General features: G+C 37.5%; 1 protein-coding gene across 9 annotated transcripts in view; it reads left to right on the top strand.

The window, feature by feature from the left end:
* The window catches only part of LOC129771049 (whirlin), a 550,739-nt gene that overhangs the window by 431,955 nt on the left and 95,410 nt on the right, over positions 1 to 23,374 (top strand). The window lies entirely within an intron of this gene.

Below are 23,374 nucleotides of genomic sequence, written 5' to 3'. Positions count from 1 at the left end.
CGAAAGCGTGCCCATTTAAGAGGTTTAGTCGCGACACTCACCAATACACCAAGAACGTTAAACTATTGCGTGATGGTCAGTACTATTGAAGTTCGTAAAGGTAGATCACAACTTTTGGAAGTGGAAAAATGTGGGCTGAAAATAAGAGTTCAGAGGCCAGGAATTTTTGCCAATCTTGATTTTGGGGGTAATTGTTTCCATGTCATCATGTTGATGCCTTCCCATTTATTTATTGGTTCGGCATGACTTTAAACATATTTTATTTTTTCAAATAATCGACAATTAACTTGTACTTAATCATCCTAATGAAGTTTTTTTTCGAATCCTGGAAAACCATGCGAAAACATAAATAAAACTTTTTATCCATCGGAAATTTTGAGCCAAAGACTCTGTTTTGGAAGTCAATTCTTGACCTTCACTGTAAAGAAGTTAACAGGAGATCTTCCAAAACGTGCTGCGTACTCCCGAATATGCTGTAATCATAAGGAACAACATCAGAAGTTAACGACGTGCGCGATGAAATATCTCATTTGGACGATTCCGTATTATTCCACGACTTTCCTGACATGGGTCGAACGTTGTCTTGAAAAAAGATTAAATTTATTGCCTTTTTGTACGCTCAAAAAGCTCAAACAGATCAGTTGGCCGTTGTTCAGTCAAACCGGACTAAGTGACAAAATAAGAAAATGAGTTAATAGTAGCAAACAATCAAGAATTTCTTCATATACATTCTACTTTTCATCAGATTTTTTTTGCCCTCCACTTACCTCCATCTTAAAAAAAAACTCTCGCCTGATCTTCCTGGAGTTGGGCTTTTTTTGACTTGAAAACAAAAAAAAACAATAGATGAATAATGAAACGATGTTAGTATGATGGAGGCGAGTGGACAGAATTAGTAGTAGGGTGACACGGGGTGAGTTGGACATATGGGGTGATTTGGAACACCCCTTTATCTCAAAAAGCACGGCTCAACTTGGATTTTTTTATAATGTCATTTTCTTTTATTATTGAACCGTGTGTGACTAACGTTAAAAAAAATTTGGTAAAATTCGACAGGTGGAAGGAAACGGTAGCATGAACACAACAAGGACTTTGATTGTCAAAAAATGTGAGTTTTCCGATCGTGGTTTTAAGGTTTTTCCCGCTGATTGAACAAATTTTTCGTGTGTTGTGCGGTAAAGTTCTGTTCGTCTACAGAAGAGGAACAATTTGATGCAGCGAAACTGTAAGTTTGATTACAATAAATGAAATTAATTGCATTTTAATTAAAAATAATGTTCTCTACAAGTTTCAGTACGGATTTAGACGTGAGTGTGGGACTTCAACTGCCATAATTGAGATTCTAGATGAGCTAATTGAAGGAATATATCATAAAATTATATATTCCTGGCCTGTTTTTAGATCTTAAAAAGGTATTTGATACGATAGATCACAAAATATTGCTGAAAAAGCAATTTATGGAATACATTGTCAGCAGTTATCTCTCCGGTAGACAATAATATGTATTACTGAATAATGGAAAAATTACTCTCGGTCCAATAAATGTTGGCATACCTCAAGGTAGTAACATTGGACCTTTACTATATCTAATATTCAATGACATAGGAAACCTGCCTTTGAAAGAAACAAACTGCTTGCGTATGACACATAAAGCACGGCTCAACTTGGATTTTTTTATAATGTCATTTTCTTTTATTATTGAACCGTGTGTGACTAACGTTAAAAAAAATTTGGTAAAATTCGACAGGTGGAAGGAAACGGTAGCATGAACACAACAAGGACTTTGATTGTCAAAAAATGTGAATTTTCCGATCGTGGTTTTAAGGTTTTTCCCGCTGATTGAACAAATTTTTCGTGTGTTGTGCGGTAAAGTTCTGTTCGTCTACAGAAGAGGAACAATTTGATGCAGCGAAACTGTAAGTTTGATTACAATAAATGAAATTAATTGCATTTTAATTTTTGCATGTTGTGTGGGGTGACATGGACACGTTTCTGTGGGGTGAATTGGTCCTACAGGTTTGAGGCTTTTCTTTGATCTAATTGATTCCAGATGTCACGGAATTACAAAAAGAGGATGGGCAGACAACGTTGGAAGAAGGAGGAGCTTGAAAGAGCAACGCAGTCCATCAAGAACGGATTTTCTTTGACCAAGCATCGAAAGTGTTTGAGAATGCTCGAACAACAGTGAAAAGATTCATGCATAATTCGAGATGGTGTCAATCCAACTTTTCGGGTCTGGAATCTGGCCAAGACACCTGGTATCGATCCCAAAACATTGTTACTGATTGTAACATTATCCCAAAATATTTTACATAAACATAAGTATGTTTTTTTCAATGAAACACACACTGGACCAAATCACCCCACAGACGGTCCATCTCACCCCGCATCAAATTTTAATGTCCAAAAATCATCTCTTTTATTCTATGATATATTTGGTAGTCTGAAGCTGGATACAATGATTAAACATTATTGATTGAGAGAAAACAAGTGTAGCACAGTATACAATGTGACATTTTTGATTTAGACCGTATTGGTTTGGAAATATTAGGCGATTTGCTTAGGTGGTTCAAATTCCCCCCTTTCCCCCTACTCTGATAATGGGATCCCAGTGAATAATATTATTTCTATTAAGGGATCCAATTTAAATTTATATTTCAAATATGAGGCAGGAAAATAACAAAATTTAGTAAATATACTGACAAAATATATTGAATAAAATAGAAGAGACACATTAAAAAATCACTGAATTGTTGTAGCTGATTGCTTTTTAAATCATGAATTCGTGTATTTTTGACTTAAAACAGAGTTTCAGTTTATTTTTGAAGTGATCACGACGTGTTATCATTCGGCTTTCCGGTGGTAGTGCGTTAAAGCGAGACGGTCCATAATAGCTAATGCCCTTGCCGTGCCATGTGTCCATGGTTCATTGTAGGTATCATAATATTATGGTGACTATTATTTTCATTTATCACATAGTGAACGAGTTTACTAATCTCAAAATCGCGCAGCCCGATGAGAGGCAGTGTACAATGAGAATGGTTCGCATACATCTCCAGGGTGGGATGCAAACTCTTTAGCTTGTATACTACCTTCAAACATCTATTTTGCAACACTTGCAGTCTCTTGAGCATCGTTTTGCATGCATGCCACCATACTCACTACGAGCGTCGTCTTTAGACCACATCAGGGTGATATGTATACTTTTCGGCGCAGTGCTCCGTTCTGCGGTAGCACTCCGACGGCGCACACTGCCGTAGTGAAAGGGTTAAATACCGTATTGTAGTTGTGAATAAATGCATCCGAAATAGAAGGTCATAAGGGCACCCTCTTCAAAACACCGCAGAGCGAATATTTTTTTTTCTATGCTATTCATATGGTACGTCCAGTACCCTGGAGTGAGTGAGAATTTAGGTGGACACCAAGATATTTGAAACTTGAGATCTTGTCGATAGATACATTTAAAATTTTAGGGTCTGGACTAGTCATGTTTTTTTCCTCGGTGAGTGAAAGAGCATGTATTTAGTTTTTGTTTAGATTCAATGATAACGAGTAAGCCCTGAAATATTTACTAAGGATAGTTAGGTCGTTTTCCATTAGTGAGACTACTGATCTCGAGTCACAGTATGGATAAAATAATGCTGTGTCATACGCAAGCAGTTTGTTTCTTTCAAAGGCAGGTTTCCTATGTCATTGAATATTAGATATAGTAAAGGTCCAATGTTACTACCTTGAGGTATGCCAACATTTATTGGACCGAGAGTAATTTTTCCATTATTCAGTAATACATATTATTGTCTACCGGAGAGATAACTGCTGACAATGTATTCCATAAATTGCTTTTTCAGCAATATTTTGTGATCTATCGTATCAAATACCTTTTTAAGATCTAAAAACAGGCCAGGAATATATAATTTTATGATATATTCCTTCAATTAGCTCATCTAGAATCTCAATTATGGCAGTTGAAGTCCCACACTCACGTCTAAATCCGTACTGAAACTTGTAGAGAACATTATTTTTATTCGAAAAATCAAGCAATCGATTCACAAGGATATTCTCAAATATTTTGTTGAAAACCGATAGTGTTGGAATCAGTCGATAGTTGCTTGGATTTGTAGAGCCACCGGCATTGAAAACTGATACAACTGTAGCAACATTCAAGCAATGTGGATAGCTTCCGGTTGACAACATTACATTGAACATTTGTGAGCAAATTGTAGAAAAAGCAACATGATTTTTCTTGATGATATCTGTTGGAATATTATCAGGCCCACAACCTTTTTTGTGATTCAACTGATACATGATCATAATTACCTTATTCTGGTTCGACGGGTAAACAAATTAGTTCTGGACATATATGGAGTACATACATGGATTGTCTTCGTCTCGCTTAGTAATGTCTCTAGATAACCATTCCACATCACGGATGAAGCTATAAGCCTGGCACTAGAGAATGTGCCTAAGGACGTGATTGAAATAGGAAACTTCACTTTTTCAGAACAAAACGTTATTGATGCGATTCGTAAATTAAAATCTTCCTCAGCTGTTGGACCTGACGGAATTCCACCGTTTGTATTGAAAAGGGGTGCTGAGTCAATTGCTGCTCCATTAACAATTGTTTTCAATAAGTCACTGTCAGAGGGGAAGTTTCCGGAGAAATGGAAAGAATCAGTAATGTTTCCTATTCATAAGAAAGGTGATAAGCGTGACGTGTCTACGTATCGTGGTATAACTTCTCTATGCGCTGGGTCCAAGCTATTCGAAATTCTTGTTGGTGGCGTGCTTTTCAATGCTGTCAAATCGTACATTTCGCCAGATCAACATGGATTCTTCAAAGGGAGGTCGATCAACACGAACCTTGTTGATTTTTCATCATATTGCGTCAGAGCAATCGAGGATGGTGCGCAAATCGACACAGTTTACACTGACCTCAAGGCTGCATTCGACCGTGTGGATCATCAACTGCTACAAGTTAAGATGAAACGATTAGGTTCTTGCTCGAACTTCACTGGATGGCTCAGCTCCTACTTGATCAACAGACCACTCACTGTGAAGCTTGGATTATCGCAGTCCTACACCTTTACAAATTGTTCAGGTGTTCCTCAAGGAAGCAACCTAGGGCCGCTATTATTTTCTATCTTTTTCAACGATGTGTGCTTGCTCATCCCATCAGGTTGTCGAATTGTATATGCGGATGATCTTAAGCTCTATTACTATGTCAGATCCACTGAGGATTGTAAGACACTGCAGCGACTCACTAGCCAGTTTGAAAGCTGGTGCTGTTTTAATCTTCTGACCATCAGCGTTCAGAAAGGCACTGTCATCACCTTCACACGGAAAAAATCTCCAATTTACTGGGTGTATAACATTGGAGGATGCCCCATCAAGAGAGTCTGTGTGGTAAAGGACCTTGGAGTTCATCTCGATTCACAACTCTCTTTCAGAGATCATTACTCTAGCATAATCGCTAAGGCAAACAGAAACTTAGGTTTTATAATGAGAGCTGCAAACAATTTTCGAGACCCCTACTGTCTCCGATCACTGTACTACGCTCTTGTAAGATCGGTTCTGGAGACGGCTTCTGTTGTATGGAGTCCATATGCGCATGTCTGGATAAACAGAATTGAGGCTGTTCAGTCTCGATTTATAAAATTTGCACTGAGGTCTCTTCCATGGACCAACCCCGCTGATCTACCACCGTATCGCTGCCGCCTGCTTGGAATAGAAACTCTGCGTCAAAGGCGTAGCTCAGCCAAAGCTTTATTTGTCGCAAAGGTATTGTTAGGAGAAGCGGATTACTCCCATATTCTTGGGCAGCTTAATTTGAACGCACCTGCTGTGGTCCTGCGACCAAGGGAATTCCTGCGGATAGATTTCAGGCGAACCGAATACGGGAGAAATGAACCAATTGTATCAATGTGTCGTGAATTTAATTATGTGTTTCACCTGTTCGATTTCTGTTGTTCGGTGGATGTATTTAAGCGTCGTTTGAAACATTTTAATTTGTCCACTTGATGTTTTTGATTGTTTACCTTAATGTTAATTATATTCATGTAGACTACAAGTCAGATGGATCACAAATAAATAATAATAATAATAAAAAAAAAATTATAATAATTGAGTGCTAATATTTGTAAAAAAAATATTCAAAATTTTACATACTTTATTACCATTTGTAAAATCCCTACCATTATAAATCAGGCTAACTTGAGCTTTATATTTAGTGCGTCTGAACATAGAGTACATAGTTTTCCACATGTTGGACTGATTTGTGTTGCTCAAAAAATGTTGATAATATGCCTTTTTACACCTATTTTTTCAATTTTGTTTTGACTCTTCAACCGTATGCCTGCAATGAAGATACTATTAAAGAATGACGCGTCAATGATCGTATACAACATGGTCTAATATATTTTTGCTTACCGGGCGAGTAGTAAGCGTATTGGAATTTATATAACCTGATTACTGAAGGAGATAATTGTATCGAGTTATGGTCTCGATTTTGAATAGTATAGTCTTTTTCCGAAATATGTTGAAGTCAAAAGAGAGGGGGAGGGGGGCGATAGACACTTAGAATATCGAACAACTGGCCATTGATTGACAGCTCTGTATGTATTGAATTGCATCCATTTTAATTGTGATTATCAACAGTTTTATGCTTGATCGATTTTTTTACAAAAACGACTAAACCTCAAGCCGATACTTCCGACAAGAGAAGGTTGCACTATATCCTTCAATACTATAAAGTGGGCAAAAGTCAGGCTTGAGCCATGTTTCGCCAATTGCGATAACACCTTTTGACATTTCTCACTGATTTAAGAAAAAATTATATTGTCAAATTTATCTAGATCATTTATCCCACGTACATTCCACTACATGTCGGGGAAGTGGATACATAGTGATCACCCTAAGGAATATGTCTATTTCCAGCGTCCACATACCGCTATAATTCCCGTTTTTCTAAGAATATTATAGCTCATTGTTGTTCAAGATAGCATACGGCCTTTACTATAAAAATTAAAAATAGTACATTTTTTATCATTAGAAAAAAACGGTGAAAAATCGAACTTTTGACGTAGGATTACGTTTTTCGGGAACATATTGGGGTACAAATTGAAAATCAAAAATCGAGCACATCGTGAAAATTGTCCAATTTCAAACGCTTATTGCTCAGTCATTTCATGATGAATTGATGAAATTTTTGCGTCAATAGATTTCGGTACTCCATAACAATTTTTTATATTGAACAAAATAATATATGTCGTTCAACTAACTATCGAACAATGAAAAATCTCAACCCCTATTCTAACGGAAATACTCACTTCTGATTGGTCGAAATTGACGACACATACGGCGGGTCCCCAACAGAGACATCAAAACCAAGCTGCCTGGGGGGGCATTGCAAATAGATAAAGGTAGGGGGGCTTTTGTTTGGGGGGTTTTTGTTGTGTGCTTTTTGCATTCCATCGTGTATAATCTACAGACATGAATGAGAATGCTCCCGTGGCCGAGTGGTTAGCGTCATAACTAACATGCCGGGTGTTCGGGTTCGATTCCCGTTCTGGTCGGGGGAATTTTTCGTCAAAGAAATTTCCTCCGACTTGCACTGTGATCACGCGTATTCTAGAGCTTGCCACTCAGAATGCATTCAAGGCGTGTTATTTGGCATAGAAATCTCAACTAAGTACTAATAAAAATGACGCAAGTAATACTACGTTGAGACGGTGAAGTTCCTCTAGGAACGTTAGTGCCATTGAAGAAGAAGAAGAAGAAGGGGGGCTTTTGTTCGTACCGAAATATGTTCCCTAACAGAGACATCAAAACCAAACTGCCTGGGGAAAATCGGCACTGCAAATACATAAAAATAGTGGGAGCTTTTATTCCTACCGAAAAAATAACAGAGATATCAAAACCAAGGTGCCCTGGGAAAATCGGGATTACAAATATATGCAAGTCGGGGGCATTTTTATATTGCAAGTAAGGTGATTGATACGATTAATTCCAGCAAATAATATTTCAATTTGGAACTTCAATGTTGGTTGCTTCGTGAAATTACATATCAATGACCGATCGTGTATAGTGAAAAATTTAGCACAAGTGTAGGTGCAAAATTGTATATGGTAGCAGTTATGTTAAAAATGACTTGATATATGAAACGATTTATTTAAATTTTCATAAATAAAAACCATGGTGTGTTCCCGCTCGAGAACGGGTCGTTTGGTTTAAGCTGTCTGTTTTGTTGTGTTCATTTTCACCCAAGGAAAGTTTAAACGGTGAGAAAAATTGGAAAAGTGAAGAAATATTAGAAAAAGTGATTACCCATATGCTCTACATATAGTATTAGTTGTTGTTAGTCCAATTAAAATTCGCATTGGGTTGAACAAACACTCAGAAAGGAAAAATTTTAAAACAAAATAACCTTTTCCATTCCAAATGTGTTTTTTCTATATCAAAGTAACATGTTTTACTGATGAGAAAAAATTATAATTGTGATCGGTATTGCAAATTGTCTTATATTACATTGGTGAGTTTTTTTTCTTTATTTCATCCATACATAACATGAAGAATTGGCATCTCATCTAGGATCACAGAGGGTGGTTTTCATCATGTCTCGTTCCACTTCGGTATCTTTTATCTGATACGCATCATCCAACGAATGTTTACCATCCTTCTGAATCCTGAAGAATTATGATGTCCTTCTGTCATCATAATTCTTCAAACATATCCAAAATCAACAGATAGCCTAACGGAATCCTACGTCAACTATGCGGTCGTGTCTCGGATACAACCCTCCTGTGACTTTTTTTTTGCTTGAAGGTAAAGTCGTCACCTAGTGGGGGCAAAGTGGTAACTCGCACATATCAAGCTAAATGGGATGAATTTATGCGTTTTTTTCGTCCAAATTTGTTCAAATCATATTCGATATACACTGCGTTTCACAACTATAGAACTACTCATTTATTCTGAGTTTAAGGAGATATATAAGAAGTCGGTTGAATTGAAGTATATAGTGTATACTATCTTCATTTAAAAGACTGGTCATTTGAGCTTCATTTATGTGTTCAGGCGCGAAACATTCCTAAAACTAAAATTCCAGTGTTTTATAACTATAGAACCAGATGGAAAAAGTCTCACTCATTCACAAAATTAACGTCAATTGCACATTAATTACAATAAGTTTCAAACTCGTAGGTCATCTTTAGTTCTCAATTAGATCAAATGACCCATTCGGGGTGGTTTTGACCAAGTTTAGTTTCTGGACCCGCAGCTTTGGAGATTTGGTTTTTTATGGTTTGGGGAGAATTTTCTCAAAAAGGTCTGGTTTAGGTAGCTTACCATCAACACGAATGAACAGTCAGAAGTGCAACGAAGTTCTTCAGAATCATTTAATGTTGTTTTTACATTGAAAGCAATGTGATAATTGGGTAATCTGGCATCAATTCATAAAATCCGGAAAGTCATGGCATGGTTTGATGAATAAGAACTTCAGATTCTGGACTGGTCAGTTTGTTTACCAAATCAAAACCCTGTCAAGACCTTATGAGGAATGATCGTACAAATAGTAGAAGCAGCTTACAAGCCGGATTTTATGTAATGTGATTTTCTTTATAGTAATGCAACGGCAGCTTCTTTGAATAAGTTGCGAGTAGCCTTGATTGCTAGTCTGCGATATATTTATAATTTATCGAGATACTCTAGAGTATCGTACCTACAAAATACGCTAATAGGGTGTTCGTTCTGGTAATTCATTGTAACAGTTGCCACAACTGTTTTCATCATTGGATATTTTTGGATTATTTATTTACTTATTTATTATTGGTGTGCATATTTATTGAGTGTTGTTTATTTATTTCTAAATTTATTTATTTACAATATTTTTGTGTATTTATAATTATTTTTTATTTATATATAGTTATTTATTTATTTATTGGTTGGGATGGTTAGTAATTATTCAAATATCAAATATTTAAATTCAAAAACTCACACTGAAACATTTACAGTGTACCTCCACTAAGTCACAACCGAAAGTAAACTAAAAGATACTCCAGAAAGTATACTTAAGAGCTTAGATTTTCCATCCCACCTCCCTGGAGCAGGGCGAAAGCTCAATCGCCAAAGTTGTTCGGCCAATGAGTGTCTGTTCGCGCAGCGCTTACTTTCGTGGCCTTGAGTTTGGGGAGGGAAATGAGAAGGCTGTATCTAAGGATAGTTGGTCGAAGCAAGATGCACACAAGGGGATGCTTTGTGGAAATTATCTTCGGCTGAGCTTGAGCTCTGAATCGCGAGATACCCTGCGGTTTATCTGAGGACTACAATGTTCTTCGACCATTTTACTCAGATCTGTCCGACATCGCGGAACCATTGTGTGTTTTGTTCGCGATCGTGATTTGTAAGCATTTCTTTATATAACGTGGTTTTTTGTGATAATAATTTGAATGGTTTTCAGTGTGAGCATTCTGCATAGCTATTAGAAGTTGCTCAATAATTAATTGCAACGAGCAACAAAACGAGTACAGGTACGAACATTATATAATTCAGGGACAGTTTTTTTAAATGTTAAAAATTGCTAAAATAGGGAAATTACTCTTGGCGAAACCCGGTGAACCAAAACGCGTCGGAGAAAAGGCTGCGCCGTTACCCTCGCGCCTTCAACGAACCCGCTGGAAGCTACTAACCGGCGGAGAATTCGCCGCAAAGAAGCAGGAGGAGTCGGTGAGGAAATTTGTGTCCTCACCGCACTCCCCAGGTACCCTGTATTGTATAGCTTTGTCCATGTGCACATGTGATGTCCCCATAGTTTAAGCAAAGTTAAATGTACAAATAAATGTAGAAATATGTAAAACCATAGTCTACCCAAATGCAGAAAGTTTTGTAGTGTTGTCTAGGAGAAAAAGTCGCTATAATACATGTGATCCTGTGAACATTCAATTTATTTTTTTTAAAGTTTCACGTTATCCATGTTTCGTAGTTGATGTCTGGAGTTGTTTGTGGTCCGCCTTTGTTTCCCAGATGGCCCCTGCCAGTCTGGTAATTTGTTAGAGTAACGTTGCCTGTGATGGGAAAACCCTGTAGTGGTTTTCCGTCGTATTCGAAGTGATTCTGGGTTGTTGGTGATTTTCTTGGAGCTTCCTGCGGGTGTCTTCTTTACCTTTTTAGTAAGCTGATTCCAATGCGGCAATCTCGAACCATGAACTTCATAATTCCTTATCATGAATCTTCGTACTATGGACAGTCATTCTTCGTGAGAAGCATTGTAATTTGGAACGCGTTACCTATCAACATAAAATCAATTAAATCCGCCTCAGGATTTAAGCGGGAACTCCTTGCTAGATTTGATAGCATGAATTAGAACAATAAATAGTTGGGACCTTCAGGAACTAGTGTAGTTTAGTTTTTAATTGAATGAAATAGGCCAAATGAATTCTTTTGGTGGCATTAAAAAAGACGTTGTCTTACGTCACAATTATTATGAGCAAATAAATAAATAAATAAAAATAAATACAGATCACCTACGAATTCGAAACGTATTTTAATTCATGTGAAATTGACGTTAAAGGGGTGAGATTTTTCCATCTGGTTCTATAGTTATGAAACACTGGAATTTTAGTTTTTTAAATGTCTCGCGCCTGAACACAACAGTAAAGTTCAAATAGCCAGTCTTTTGAATGAAGATAGTTATCCTATACTATATACTTTTATTCAACCGACTTCTTACTTATCTCTGGAAACTCAGAAAAAATGGGTGGTTCTATAGTTGTGAAACACAGTGCATACACCAAGGTTTTTTTTTACGCGGGGGATACGTACCTCGTAAAAAAAACCGCGTTAATTGGTAAATACGCGTAAAATAAACCGCGTTCATTCGAAAATCCGCGAAAAAAAACTGCGTTAATTGCAAAATCCGCGTAAAAAACCATGTCACCTTATGATAGATATCAATTGGAACCAGTCTTCCGAAAAACACTTACACATGTCCACGCGATGTGAAGATTCCATGTTTTTGTTTGAATTCGAACGTGATTCTCGCTAGTGTTGAGTGTCTATCCCCAACACGAACAATGATACACAAACATAGACATGTGAAAACAAACACGATGTATATAATTCAAGAACATCATGTGTAAACATATCACCCGATGTCGCAGTATTCATTGCTTTCGTTTCGTTTCTTTTCATACACGGAAAGAAATTATTCATCCCAAAACTTTTCTTCGTAGAATACTTTTTCACAGAAACGAACTTGAAATTTAGTTCGCATTTGAAAAATTGCACGAACTAAGAGGCTATAAGTTCATGCACCAAAATATATATTTTTATTAAGGCTCATATGGCGTCAGCCTAACGGGGCCGGGAGTTCAATATTTTGACAATGTTTGCTTACAACTATGTTAGTAATATGTAACCGATTATTCGCGTTTGGCTCGAGGTTAGTATTACAAGTGTTCTCATAATTGGGATGTTGCAGTCTTCAGTGCTCTGTACGTGTGTCCGACATGGGATACTTCCTATTGGGATGCAGCTGACCGTTAATCAGCAACGACAAGTCTGCAAGTCTGCACCCCATATCTAGCGTGGTGCGTCTTTTTCGACTCGAGGAATCCAGGATAGAATGATCACTAGCCGGAGCAATCATCAGCTCGTGTAGAGTTGTCATGAGCGGTACAACCTCTGGCTCTTGTTGAATCATTAGTGGACTGCACAACCTTCGGTCCGTGTATCTGTAAAGAGTGTGTTAATGTATTGCCGCGACTAAGTAAAAGTTTATAGATCGTTCATGCACATTTTGCAAGTCTGATTAAATAATCCTTGGTTTCGTTCAAAGAAAACATTCTCTGAATAGAAAGAAGCTTTCTATTTTTTTTGCGTGCATGTTGGCAATTAAAGTCTGGGGAGCCGACTGCATAGCGGGCGACGTCGTACAAATGCTGACCAAAAAAATAAATTCCCAAAAATTTGTTTTATATGCAACCTTCAGCGGCACACAACAGAACCAGCAGAGAAATTTCAGCGGCTACAACACACCATTAATTTCTCGATGTTATCACAAACTGAATGAAGGAAAAAACTAAAAGCTACACTTACACTGCACTACATATGCTATGTGTGCATGCGATTGCATCATCCTTTCTTCTCCTCTTCTCCGCTCGTTTTATAGCTCGGGTCGCGATCGTCGCGAACAAGCAGTATTGGCCATTACTCTTCACCTAACATGTCACTGCTGAATAATTCAATTTTAGTACTTGTTCAAATAGCTAATAATAGCGAATGTTACATGAATTCAATATATAAATTGATACGTGCACTAAATAATGATATCAAATGTGAAAAACTCTCATATCAATCGATGTTTATTTTGTTCAGAACAGAAAAAGAGGTTTATTTTATTTGCCCAATATTTTTGATGAAGCACCCATTGTCATGAAAGGAAAGCGCTTCTTCTACTCTACGCACTGCCGGTGCTTGGGGTGAAAATGCAAGAGAAACTGCACACCATGTTCGAACATCATGTGAAACATTGGGATTAAACATCGTATGTCCAAACATACCACGAATACAAACATGTCACATTTTCGAACATAGGTACGAAAAAATCATGTTTGTACTCAAACACAAAACTGTGAACAGCAGCGTGGACATGTTTATTCCGGACGCAGTGTTTTTTGTGAAACATGGAAGACTGATTGGAACTATCGTTACGTAGAACGGATGTAAAAAGTTGAGTGTTGCTTACTTCCGAAGACTCGTAGCAATTTCGTTGGTTACTTAACTTGGAAACTTGGTGGAAACAGAATGCAGCGTTGTGCGTTGCTTCTCATCAGCTGTCATTGCTTGCGTTTTGTACTAAAACATTTGCCCGACGCAGTCTGTTGATTTGCAGTCACAATCTAGCATACGCGTCACCACTTTTAATGTGAACAAAAACAAAATAAAATTCGTATGAAAATCTTGTTCTTGTAGTGTCCACGGATCAGTTGAATGTTTTTAAAAACAACACATTGCCATATCCGCGCTGGCGGCATTGAACTTCGTTCACTAGTTTAAGGGAGCGTGAAAGAATAGCTGATTTTCAGTCGGAATGAACACCGTTTTCAAAATTAAAATTATGAATGTAAATTAGCTTTTCCATATCAAACTAGTATTCCATTTAAATGAAAAACATTTTTGTTTGCAGGTGGTGAAAAAGTCTCATACGAAAATTGTTTATGAAGATGAAAATTTCAGCAACAATGTTGGAATTGTTTAGCCAGATGGTTGAATGAAAGTCAGAAACACGTGTTTCAAGTAATCAAATAACATGATGTGAAAATTTTCATTCAAATTTTAGAATTTAAAAACCGGCTTCGTGTCTTCTAATCTGATAGAGATTACACTAACGAGTTTGGGACCCAAATTATGGCCCTAATTTGAAGTTGCCACCAGACGTCGACACCATGCCACTGCCATCGATAATTCGGCGCAAGCAGTTTAGAACAAATGCTAGCGTTTAGTACAACGATGCTAATGACGCAACGCATTATTATGTTTGACTAAATGGAAACACACATATTTAAAATGAAGTGTCATAGCACAATTGTCGCAATGCGACGCATAGCGCGGCATTGTGGTCCCACCTTTACTTGAATGGCGTTAACGTTCCCTTGTGGAACTTTTGCCGTCTCAACGTATGCATTAACTAGCGTCATTTATTAATACTTGGTTGAGATTTCTTAAGTCAAATAACACGCCTTGAATGTATTCCGAGGTGCAAGCTCTTGAATACGCGTGACCACAGTGCAAGTCGAAGGAAATTTCTCTGACGAAAAATCCCCCGGCCAGAACGGGATTCGAACCCGAACACCCGGCATGATAATGTGAGACGCTAACCACTCGGCCACGGATGCACCTCGTTGGTTACTGGTAGCTATAGTTCGGTTTTCCTCACGAATGAGGTCATTGCTAGGAGGTTCATTTGTGATTTGTACACTCTACTGCCGGCCCATTCGAATCCTTAAAAAATCAATAATTTATCTTTAACAAAGAATAAATCATAACAAAATAACTCATTAACATCATTCATACATTATTAAAAATAAGGTTTATTTATTGAAATACAAGAATTTTTGTTGAAATTTAAATTTATATTTTCTCATAACATTAATATATTGACAGCACTCAAAATTAACCATCGGTAAATTGAAATGATGAATAAATAATCAATTTTCAGCGATTGATGGTTACAACCAATTATGCTTTGCTTCGTACACCAGGCGAATAATCTGATGATTATTTAATGTTATCGAATGTCGAAAAAACAGTGCTATCCGTACTCCTAAACATGAAGTTAATTAAATCAGCATGTTCTAAATTCAAAATATTAGGAAGCCGGAATTATACATTGCAATCAAGCAGACAACAGCCCTAATTTGGAAGTAGAGAAAGAAGAGAACACATGTGGCGACCCAAGTAAAAACACCTGAATAATTTTATGATATAATATCATTTCACTGCAGACAGGTATAATATAAAAACAAAAACTCTTGTACCTACGATATTTCACTTTTCTGAATCACAGCGGTCATAATCGATTGTCCTGAGAAAGGATTAAATGATTTTTACAAATAGGCTAGATATACAAACAATCAAGGATACTGGTACTGATACTGTGTCCCTGTATTTGAATATGAATGACTCGTAATCATACTCGTAATGCTGTTTTTGTCAATGATTACCCTCAAGAGAATCAGGCATATGTAAGTAAAGCTCAATATTTGGTAGAGAACAAGTAGTTAATACGGATAGGTACACTAAGAGTATTACTGGTTCGCTATCTTTTAATAGTGTTACATCGAATCATCTCGTGTCGTCAGCATGGATAAGTTCTCACGGTTCTCAAAATAGGTAGATCTATGCTTGTATAACTTCCTTATTCGAGGTGAACGGTGCTACGCAAAGTGGCTTTTTCTAGCTTGGCTAGACCAAATTTATGGTTAAGAAATTATCATATTTATAGCGTAGTAATATATTTAGATTGTTCGGATACCGAAGAAACATTACTCTCATTTTGCCCATGTTTGCATAGGAGACGTAATCACCAACACCATTAGTGTTGGGAAAACGCATTTTTGTTGTTGTTTGCCTACAAGCGTAACCATGTAAATTTCCAATGAAATAATCTGTCCAGTTGGGGGATATTATCGGTAAAAAGAGAGCGTAGGAGATTTTGCGGATTAATACATATTTTTTTTCCATTTGGAAAACACTTGCGTCTATTTATGCAGACAATCAATCGTTTCAATGAACATTTGTTCGCATAGCTAGACGTAATCACCAGGTTGCTCTGTCTATAGCGTTACCATTTACATTTACGACAATAGTCAAAACGTCTCCGTCGTTAGTTGTTATCGGATAAAATGAAATGGGTTTGGAAGAAATTTAGTGAAATGTTTGGAAAAGGTGCTCTAGATTTGTTGCAAGTCTAAGATAGTACTTTTTTCCTGAATACTTTGGGATATGATAAGAACAGCAGGTTCATGTTTCTCAATTAATTGAATTTGTAAAGGCTATCTGAAATGTTGGCAATTTTAACAACATGATTTATCGTTATCACGATCAATCGCATAAACATGGTGGAGTGACTTACACCAACGGTATGAGTAAATGCTGAGTATGTGGAATAATTCAATGTTGAATTCAAGGAGTTATAATGCTAAGAACCAATATTATTTCAATTTTACTTCGAATTTTTATTATTTTTAATATAAATAAAATTGTCTTTTTCATGATTTACAGTAGTTTTATAGTATTTTTCTACGGAATCGAAATCTTAGCAAGTGAATGGAACCCCGAAGCAGGTTTTCGCTTGAAGAAAGTTATTGCTGGGTCTGGTAGGACTGGAAGAAAATCTGTATCATGAGCTTCTACCAAGCAACTAGTTCCGATGAATTCCAACAAGTACTGCTAGCGCTTTTAGGGCACTTCTAAAACTCCACCCGCCTTACACACCAGATATTGCATCTTCAGATTATTAACTGTTGAGATTCTTGTAAGAACTTCTACTTACTGCATAGCATAAGTTCTAAGAGGATGGAATCCGCAAGTTGCATGAAGGATGCTGAAATATTCAGGAAAAAACGGTGCATAAATGATCGAAAAGATGTATGTCTACAAGAAATGCTTTTGGTTCCATAGAATCGGCACGAATTTTTCAGGATAATATTTAGCATTATTTAACAATTAAGGGTTATAGGAACCATCGATCACGATGATACTGCGGACGTTTTGTTTTTACTAGGTCCATTATAGCCATCAGGCACTACCGAACCTGTAAAAGCGAAAGTCATTAACGTTTAGACGAGAACATTCTGTTTTCAAACCAAGTGCTTGATTTCATTGTCTGATTTATTCAAAACTCAAACAGCCAGCCAGCTTCAATAAAAATACTCGATAATAAATTCACAATCGATATTTTCAAATGGATATGGAGATAACGTAAATGGAATTCGGAAGAAAATAATGAGCTCCCGGACAATGTTGAAAAAAAATCGGAGATTTCAAGACAAATCGTTATCATTGGTAAGGCAATAATTTTTATCAATAAAAATATGGAATAGAAAATAGAAACAAAATTGAAATGAAATTTAAGCGAATAAAATAGAATTTCTTGATTTTTTCCTCAAAACCGGAGGAATGTTCACGTGGACAACAGGGGGAGGGGTATAAGGAATGTCCACGCTTGTCTACGGAGGGGGAGGGGGGTGTCTAAAACCATGCTTTTTCTGTCCACGTGGTATGTGGACAGCCCCCAAGTCACGCAGCGTTATTTTGCTTACCAGATTATTTTATTTTCCTTCGAGGATTTTTCCAAACAATCGGTTTTCTCATTATCATCTATAATACTCTCCCAAACGGTAGCGAACGACAGAAAAAAAAATTCACGCACACAAACTCCACCAAGTGTTTCCACTTCGTAACATCTCCTCCCACCGATGAGGAAAAACATTTTTACGCGTACCGTCCGGGCTCAGCCCGATCACAGCATCTACTTCCTATGAAAACATAAAAAACGTTCATCAGACAGCCCCGGCAGCAATAAAACAGTGTTGTACATAGAAGATAATGGCTATGTACCGGCTGGAAACTACGCATTTTTCCTCTGTTTCCTTCGTTTGCTAGGCGGCCACCCCCACACACCGAAGAGTCGACGACGACTATTTTAGGAAGCAGCAAGAGTATTTTTGCCACTTTCCATGAAATCGTGTGGTAATTTCAGCCGGTCGTCATGGTAACGGCAGCGGTACTCAGGAAAACACAACATTGGGCGGCGAGGGGTGATCGAAAACACTCATCGGAATGTATCGCTCCTCTATTGATTTCCGTTGGAAAATATTCGAGCAACTCGACAATTCAACATCTCAAATATTTCCCCCTTGAGGGACCGCCAGCTTTCTCGCCAGCCTCTTCAGAGCAATCACATAAAAAGAGGAAAATCCATTCCGCATTTGGGGGAAAATGTGGTGCGAGCAGAAACAACGCACTAATTGGACGGAAAGACCGAGGAAAAAACATCACCCTACGATTATTTTTCCTCATTTCAGTAGGTTTGTGTGCGTGACTTTGAAAGAAGCGAGGAAAAAACGCGTTGCGAACACAAAAATAAAAAGGGGGAAGATGACGGAACTGACGGCTGCCATCCGTTCCGATGAGAGGCCTCTTTTGTTGTGTTATGTACACGGGGAGAACCATGTAGCACGTAGCGAGCATAATTTCCCCTCTCAACAACGATGCTGCTCGGGGTTTCACGTTTTTTATGTTTACAGCGCGTGTGTTGGGTTTGTTTTTTCACCTCGCTTTCCGGTCGTTTTACGCAATCCGGCGCTGCGATTGGGTATTCGGTTGCGAGGTGTTGGAGAGAACAAAAAAACACACGGCAATCCACCCTCGGGTTTCGTGAGTTCCGACCGCTGATTGGAGACTGTTTTTTAGAAAGGCAGTTCAATGCGGTGGGACAAAATGGAGGATGAAGTGAGCGCGGTTCCTGTGAGAATAGAACCGGAGGATAGGGTTAGCGATATGAGTTACCTATGTGTTCGCTTTTAGAAGTTCGATGGCTGAACTGAATATCGCGGTCCATCGCTGTCCTAAACATATGATTACTTCGCTTACAACACCCAAAAAACGCGATCACTCCAATCCAAGATATATCAATTTTTTATTTGATTATTTTAATCCATTTGATTCATAATATACATTAATGGAGTTACAAAAATATATTGAGTTCTTGTTTAATAAATTTTTGGTACATTTTGTAGTATTTCAAACCGAATGCGTTCGTAATCTCTGCTATTCGATATACGGGTCCTACATTCCATCTTTACGGAACAATGCGGTTAGAATTCTATACTTGGAGATGTCTAGCGAACGAACGCTTACCAACGTGGGATTTGACAAAATCTAGATGGTTACGTACATGTCGTAATTTCAGGCACTTTCTTTGGTCTTCTGGCATGCGTTCAGCTCGATTCAATCATTTTATGATTGCTTTTTTAGTTTAGAAGAATTAGTTTATCTTTCAAAAATCCTGTGCTTTAGATCATCCGGACAATCTGAGGATCGATTTTTGTAGATGTTGCTCGCTTTTTGCCGGAAGGTTCTGTCATGCCTTTTCACCTTCTTGACAGATCGCACTTCTCGGTACGTTTTACCACCATCAGACGTTTGATGTGATTCTCAACTGTGCAGTATTTCGAGTGTCCCATCTTTCTGGAATATCACAAAACGTCTGTGTTCTTCAATCGGATAAAACAATAATTCAACATTTATTTTTTTCATTGCATATAAAAAGAACCTTCAAATTCTTGACGGATGAAACCCTTCTCTGATCACGTTTCTGTTTTTTTTTTTTTTTATTTTAATAGGCGGAACAATTCGCTTGTGAAAATGACCATCGTATTTTGTGAACGAATGATGGATGATTGAACATAATCATGGTTTGCACATTCCTTTCATTGCTATACCGTTCAGTATCATATTTCGGACAGCATCTTATTTTGGACCCTTAGTAATAATATCTTGAAATGCTTAATGCCCTGATGATAGACCTGTGAAATTAATATCACAATTGATTCTTTAGATTATCCCCTTAGTTTCACTATCATTTTATATTAGATTTACTTTTAAATTATAACATTGTAGGCAAAAATTCAACAGCACTACTCATTATTGTTTGTTTTTGACGTTCGCTTAGCGCGAGCAGGTAGAATATAACCGTTTATGAATAGTTCAATTTCTCTCGTGTTTCATCCCTGATCATCATCGTTATCAGTTGACCATTATTGCTTGGTAAGTGTTTCACAGTTGACTATAAAACATGATGAAGTATATTGTAATTTTTCTTCAAAAAATTATAAAATCAAATGTCCGAAATTTGATTGAATTTTTTTCCTACGATTCATATTTCGGACAATTAAAATTGGTGGTACTACAATGTGTGTTTTCAGGTTTATTATGGATGCGAAGCGTAAATACACCAAGGACAAAGTTGACGACGCTTTGGATGCCATTCGAGCAACCCAAAATCCAAATCCTCTGAATCAGTGTTGGCCAACATGCAAAGCGGATATATTTTTTGAGGGATGAACGAAACAGATGAAAATAAAAACAGGCTCTACTGCGGTTAAGAGGGGACCCCGGTCAGGAAGGTCGAAAAATCGAATTTTCTTTTTTTGCATTTTTGGGAAGCTTATGCCCTCAGAAGTGTTGTCCTAAAACGATTTTTCGATAATTGATTTCGTTGGAATGTTACAGTCAAAAGTATGAGATCACCTTAAGGGATATAATATTGTTATACGAATTTTTGAACGCGTTCTCAAAACCATGTTTTTCCAGCTTATCTCAGGAATTAATCGACCGATTTAGCTATATTGGATTTTTTTCGAATTTTCAAAAACTCCTATGTAACGCTTTAGGTGTTGTCCTGAAGTGTCAAAATATTCTTAGGAATTTGTTCTGCGACACGCCATTGCTTCAGAACCGATACCACCATCATGGTACCGATTGTTCGTTCACTCAAAAAAACATCTTCAAATATACCTTAAACAATAACCAAAACACCCGAACACTTCATTTTTCTCTTGTTCGATCATTTTATTGCATTAGTAATTGTGCAGAAATACAAGTTGAGCTTAAAACCACAAGAAACCGTTATGAAAACAGAGTGTCCGGAATTAGATTCTTATTCGCTTTAATTGAAAAACATTTTTATTCAATAATTGTCGATGTTTAAAAGCTTTTTAAACTAATTTAGTAAAAATATCAACCAAATAGTACTTGTGCATAAAGTTTAGATCTGTTTTCTGCATCAAATGCCTTAAGCGTCCGAAATACGATTCAGAACGGTATCTAAAGGTGTTACAATCAAAATTTTGTCAAACGAGAAAAATATACTCTTGCTTTTCCTTCAATAGGTTTTTGGATCTTCTTCAGGTGTCGCTTTAGGGTGGCTAAATATATTTTGATTAAACGGAGCTCTAGAAAATATGTTATGTAAATATAGAAATATGCTAGAAAATGAAAATGTTTATCATCACGATTTGGAGTCACTTCTTTCTTATAAGTCGACAGTCCGACTAGCGTTTCAGTTTTATACGCGGTTGTAAACAATTCTCACCGCTTGTTTACGACATCTCGGATGGAGAGGTTGGGCTTCCGATTAGAACGCTGGTCTCCATATTCTAGACTTTAGATTTACCTCCGATTCATGTTTTCTGGCTGTCGACAAACGTTCCCCGAACACTTCCATTACATTGCTGATAGTTGGTTTGGCAACTTTCAATGACTTCACTAATCCGACGTGTCAGTTGTTCGTATTTTCACGATACACGAGCAAAATGTTGATGCGCTGCTCCTCTTGCTGAACGCCATTTTGATAATTGGAGAGCAAATGTCAACATCAAAATAAAGACATTATTCTGCACCAAAATATGATAAGAATTTTTATGCGCAACTGCTTATCAACTGACCAATTTTCAATTGCAACATCCTTTTTTCATATTGAACAATTCATTATTTCGCAGCGAATCCTTTATTTTAGATTACTGACTTGTATCTTCGGAACATACAGTGACTCAAATCCGTAATCGTACTCCACCATGCAGATCTCTTTTCCCTTTTTTGAAAGTCGAAAACAAGCTTTCGGAACATTCTATTTAGATAAAGTTATAATGTCATATGAGAGTTAAAAGGCTTGCTATCTGTTTTCAGAATCATGGTTTTATTTTTCAAAAAATGGCGAATGTATGTGCTAATGTATGAAAATTGACTCAAATCCATAATCGTACGCTGGTTGAAATCTCTCCTCGAATTCGAAGGCGTTGGCCAATTTCCGAATTCCATCATTAGTATGGTATCCCTTGTTCATTGCAACTATCTTTAGCTGTCTTTGGCCTTATCTATGAGTTTTTTGGTGTATTCGAAAGGAATATTTATCAGTTTTTTCATCATGTGGTTTTTAGAACAGTAATTTTAAGAAATTTAATGGTTTCTAAATTTCCTACACAGATAACTTCCTCAGTTTTTTAATGGGATTGATGTCGGAAGGTTGTGGAGGAATATCAATAACTTTTGAGCAATTGTAATGTAACCATGTGCGAACTTTATATTAGGCTGTCAAAAAAGTCCTGCGGTATTTCCGCGAGGTGTCGTTGTAAGCGCGTAGTTCTAGTTGTATTCATTGTATCGAGTCATACTATAGCTTGTTGGAAAGGTATTTTTGCGCGCTATAATATAGTCCTTGACAGTGTTTTGTTTGGTTAAGTCGTTTGTGAGTTATAGTGTCGCAAATATGGAGTAAAATAAAGAGAAAATCCGACATATTTTACAGTACTACTATGACAAAGGCAAAAATGCATCTCAAGCTGCCAATAAAATTTGTGCAGTTTATGGACCCGATACAGTTTCCATTTCCACCGCACAACGATAGTTTCAACGTTTTCGTTCTGGTGTAGAGGTCGTCGAAGATGCGCCACGCTCCGGAAGGCCTGTCGTCGAAAATTGCGACAAAATCGCTGAATTAGCCGAGAAAGACCGGCATAGTAGCAGCCGTAGCATCGGCCAAGAGCTGGGGATAAGTCATCAAACCGTTATTAACCATTTGAAGAAGCTCGATGTATGGGTGCCACACACGTTGACGCAAAAACATCTTTGATCGTATCGACGCATGTGAATCGCTGCTGAATCGCAACAAAATCGACCCGTTTCTGAAGCGGATGGTGACTGGCGATGAAAAGTGGGTCACTTACGACAACGTGAAGCGCAAACGGTCGTGGTCGAAGCCCGCTGAAGCGGCTCAGACGGTGGCCAAGCCCTCATTAACGGCTAGGAAGGTTCTGCTGTG

This window comes from Toxorhynchites rutilus, chromosome 2 (assembly GCF_029784135.1).
Source record: "Toxorhynchites rutilus septentrionalis strain SRP chromosome 2, ASM2978413v1, whole genome shotgun sequence".
Taxonomy (NCBI): Eukaryota; Metazoa; Arthropoda; class Insecta; order Diptera; family Culicidae; genus Toxorhynchites; species Toxorhynchites rutilus.
This window is presented reverse-complemented; position numbering and strand designations above follow the sequence as displayed.